The sequence below is a fragment of the Prorops nasuta genome, unplaced genomic scaffold, assembly GCF_024137725.1.
Source record: "Prorops nasuta isolate Cenicafe-Biocafe unplaced genomic scaffold, Cenicafe_Pnas_1.2 PNAS00011, whole genome shotgun sequence".
NCBI classification, from domain to species: domain Eukaryota; kingdom Metazoa; phylum Arthropoda; class Insecta; order Hymenoptera; family Bethylidae; genus Prorops; species Prorops nasuta.
The window spans coordinates 2,926,215-2,931,429 of record NW_027116808.1 but is presented as its reverse complement, the minus strand read 5'-3'; positions in this window follow the sequence as shown (position 1 = coordinate 2,931,429).

Sequence of the window (5,215 nt, the reverse complement as noted above, 5' to 3'; positions counted from 1 at the left end):
TATGTAGGTCTCTGCCTCGGACGATCCACCACCTCTCTTGCTCCCTCGCACGCACACACACACACGCGTACTCTGGTATACCGACACCCCCACCAACTTTCTCGTTCACCGACGCGTATCTCTCTCACGCACACCACTCGGCTGCCTCCACACTCGTCATCTTTTTCACCCCCCCCCCCCCCCTACTGTACTCAACCCAGCGGGATTCTTATCCGTGAGTCAACTCACTTTTGCCACGTTCCCATTTTTCTCTCTTTCCTCTCCATCTTCCGCGCGCCCAAATCAAAATCAATCGCGACGTAAATCAATTTAACGATCGATCCCAGCCTCATTTACACCGTGTTTCCCGCGTATAATAAAATACTTTGCTCGTGTGCTAACTTTCTTTTTCTATGTGTAACGATTTGATAAGATTTTTTTTATGTATATATATATTGTTTTTGAGTGGACGTGGGCCAATCGAAACGAGCCACCAATGCAGATAATGGATAATCGAAGCTGGCGAAAAATAAACCTTGCTTTCTGTATATATATGTATAGTTTGTGCATCTTTAGATTATTTTACGAATCGAAGAGTATTTTTATTCTTTCGAGATTAAAATGATATATATGCACATCCGTCGAAGGAGTCATTATGGGAATTGAATTGAGAAATGAGTATTTGGAATTTAGTGGAAATCTCGCGAAGCATAACAGTACACGTGGAGTGTGACTGGAATGGGGAATGACTGGACCACAGGTGGATTTCGAGTTTAACTGTTACATTCGAAGAATTGGATTGGCCCTTATCGCTCGATTCTTGATCGCAGTTAAGTTTCGAGAAGTGCATTTCTGCTCCCAGTCTTTGCTCAATCACGTCACGTAGCAGCTTCCCCGTAAATGTGTGCAAAGTACCCATTGGCCATGGAAAATTTCTCCCAGCCAAGCAACTTTCCTCCAAACTCTCAAATCATTTTCTTATTCATTCCCTCTTCAGGTTAATTGCTGGTCCATTAGGACCAGCCAACAATTAACTGACGTACATTCGTGTATGAATTCATATATAATACATGTGTGAATGCTGCTTTACTGATTAGTTTGCCAGTTTCGTGCCTTTTGCTAATATTCTCTCTCTCTCTCTCCCTTTCTGCAAATATAAACATATATATATGTATATACAGTATATATCTCTTGGAACATGGAGAATTTCGACGAATGGAAATTTTCTTACCAAACTCGCTGGAGCTCGAAAGTGAAACGAGAACTTGACGAAAACTGTGTTGGGGTACCTCAAGAGCGTTTAAGCGGTAAATGGGCCGAGCTTGATGGCGGCTCGTTTCCATCGGGAAGCTGCAGTCGGTTAAACGCGTTATACGTTGTTTCGACGGAAAACCTGAAACACGTACAATGCGAGCTTTAAAGCTAGAAGTGGCTCAAACTTGTATGATTAAGTTAGATGTGGTATTTTTGTTAGGCCTGCATCATTAAACGGAGCTGAGATTGAGCTTCGGCCCAGCACTTTCTGAAGAAGAAGATCGAGTTAAGGTATCGTGTGTCAAAGGTTAATGCGAGACATTTTAATATTAGCTAAGACAGCACTAAGCTCCAATTCGGTTTATAGTGTGGGCCTCAGTGTATATAGTATATATCATATTTGAATATGATAAAACCAGGTATAGTATGTTTATTAAACCTGTACCATCAAATCGAATTAATCTTGAGTTTCAGGTCAGCATTTTTTGAAGAAGATCAAGCTAAGGTATCGTGTGTCGAAGTTTAAAGTGAGACAATTTCGTATTAGCAAAGATAGCGCTGCGCTGCAGTTTGGATTAATAGTATATGAGCCTGAGTATATATATATATATATATTTGAAGCTCATGGTCAGCAAAATTTTGGGAGATAACGCCACGCGTCCTCCGTTATTATTATCGAGTTAAGCAACCGGAAAGAGCGCAGGAATCCCACATGGCGACTCTGCAGTTCAATCGCAAGGTCCTCATGAAAGATACAACGATGATGCTGCTACCCCTAACCGGTGGCCATAAACATTACATCGCAGCGGAATCGCTGCCAGTAATACTCGAAATGGATCGAATAGTAGTTATGGTAAAGTAGAGATCTGGCACGGTTGCAACCTATATATACTCCACATCCGATACTCCGAAATTCATGGAAAAATCGATGATCTCGTAGGAGAAGCAGCACGAGCATTGACGTCTCTGGAAGAAAACCGGAAGTAGCCGAGAAAGTACACAAAAACTCGAGCCTCCTCGGTCATTAGGAATTCGCGATTAAAAACTCCGAAGACTCGCGACAATTCGCACGCAGGAAAAGCAAGAACGTCACGCTTGCTTGACCGCTGTCACGAGACTAATTAAAACTTTCGTTTATGATTTTTTACGCCCCGTGAGAAAGAATTACGGTTGGCCGTAAAAGCCACGCTAGAGACCCTTACGAATATCTTTTCCATCGGAGGATATATATCAAAGACTTGGAGTGAAAAGGGGACCAAAATGGCTGATGTAGTCTTTACGAGATCATCCTCGATCGCGTGTTTTCCTATTAAATTAACGAGCTACGATAATTATGTTATTTGATTGGATCGCGTTGCAAATTGGCGACGCGAAAATTACGTCCAATTAATATACGTGGCTCTACAGCCTTTTATTTTTTCTCTCATTAATTCCTATACGTATTTATATATATGAAACATCGAATCTGCTATTGGAGTTTGGGATTGAAAATATTCGCTGGAGCGGATGATTTTTTACAGCACTCTTTATTTATAAAATCTGTGGTATTCGCGTACCTCCATTTCTGTACGGATTTTGCCCTCCGATACTCGAGTGGTTCCGCGTGATGTACACGTTCGACGAAATGGTAACATGAATGATTCCAACGTTGTGTTGCACGCTCGTGTACACCTGAAATAGTCATTGACTAGCGAGTAAAAAAAATCTTGGATCCAGCGAGGATTTCTTCGTGAGAGAGTGTAAAATTATCCCACACCGGAAGTGAAGAATGGCAGGCTGGACGTGTTATATGGACGACAATGGGATTTCATAGCTTTCTCTCTCTCTCTCTCTTTCTCTTCGTTGGAAGGTCAACGTCCTTTGCTCCACAGACTGATGCACTGCGAATGCTGTGTATACGAATGCATCGGTGTTGGTGAGAGTGCAACACACGATCATAGCAGGGTGACCCTGAAGAACGAACAGCAGAGGGAAAAAATCTAAAAATGGAACGAAGAGTGTGGGCTGTGGTGATCTAAAATCTAAATTGAAGCTGTAGAAAAAGAGAAAGAGAGAGAGAGAGGAGCGAGTATCTAGGAAACGTTCCAACTCGTAATTTTCCGGCTCTTTTCCATTGGACGCTACCGGTTCAATCGCTTAATCGCTTTCGCGCAGAGTGAGAGGGCAACAGTGAAATCTTGGAGAAGTTCAAAGGCTGAAGTATATGCGACACCATCCTGTTCTCCAAGATGGCTGTTTCCCGCGTGAAAAGCGAAAAAGATCGTATACATATATATGTGTATGTTTATAACATACATGTATACGTGACACTGATGAACCAGTGCAATACCAATCGCTTTCACTACTCGTCTCCACTGCGCGAGTAATATGAATCCACATAAGCTAACCGGTGAAAGCTGCTCAATGCGTGGAAAGCTCGATTCGATGACATGTATATAAAGGGTGTACTATACCGAAGATGCACCCAAAGAGGCAACAAAAATCCACTTACCTTTGAAACTACACAAATATCACTTTTTGGCACAAAACTTTTAAAACGTAAATAAACAGGAGCTTCGAAAAGGTCCTATAAATAAAACCCATATCTCTTATCGACACTGAGATAATTGAGTTTTTATGCACGTATGTCCTGGTGAATTTTGGTAAAAAATATTCAGCAAGTAAATATTTTTTATTAGGGTAATAAATAAAATTTATTGATACTGTGGGAATATTTTATCATAATAATAACATTACTCATGTTTTATTATATACATTAATTTTGTTTATTATTTTAACGATACATGTGTTTGCTGGATTAACAATTTTCCTGAGTGGATTATACTGTACACCCCGTATAGGATACGTGGCCAAGATAAAGGTATTAGAATACACGTGTATACTTACAATATTACGTAAACGCTGTACTTATTCGTCCGGGAAATGCGGGAAATTTAACGATGGAGAATAATGAGATTCAACGGTGAATGTATAACAGTGTAAAAAAAAGTCTGCATCGTTTCAAGTGTGGAATTCTCGGGCAGCAGCGATAAATCCGCGACGTAATCGAGTTTCCGGTCATGCGCATCGAGCAGCATGGATTAATCGCGATATGTCTCTCGCTCGCCTTGTCTCCGGACACTGAAATCTCTAGAAAATTTCGGCGAGCCCCACGATAAGGGTCAATATTGTCAGAAGAAAATTGGCCGCGTGTCATATACCACGTGCAAGCACGTATCACCTGAGAGCTTTATCGTTCCAGTCCACTTATATATATATATATATATATGTATTGTATATATAGCACAGCAGAACCATTTATCCAAACGCATCCATGCCCCGCACATAATACCACCAGGCGTGTCTCTCCTTTCAAAGATTACCACAAAAATTGCATAGCAACAGAAATAAATTCCTGTGGCCAACGCGAGGCACGCGCAAAGCAAATTTCGTGGATCTTAACAAGACAACTTTTAGACTGGATTCAGCGAAGGGAAAAACTGGGCGAGGATCGTGCAATCGGATTATAAAATGGAATAAAGACATTTTGTTCAAACGATGCTTTCTACTTAGGAATTTCCGGTCTTTCTTTCAATTTTAAAACCCACGAGCGTACTACTAAAATTCCAAGCACGACCTCTGGGAAGGAGATCTTTGGGTAGATCTAGGCGAACTTAGAAAGTGTTCACTCTTCCTGGCTGCTGGCTGCCTGGCTGTTTGTAAACTTTGGAAAAAGCAGACGCGCTCCCCTATAGCCCGTTACTCCTCCCCAGCTCCCCCTCCCCCCTATTTCTCGCAAACCTGTTTCTTCGAATATGGAAGTGGAGATCCGCTGGAAACTCAACAAGAGTTTGCGTAAACATCGCCATTCTCCCACCGTTTAATCGGTCGATTCATTGGGTTAACAGTAATCTTACTCGCTTTCGTCCAGCCACTTCACTCGTACGTTTCCACATTCGCCATGTAAAACCCGTTCGCAGACCCCGGTCACTCGCTTTGATAT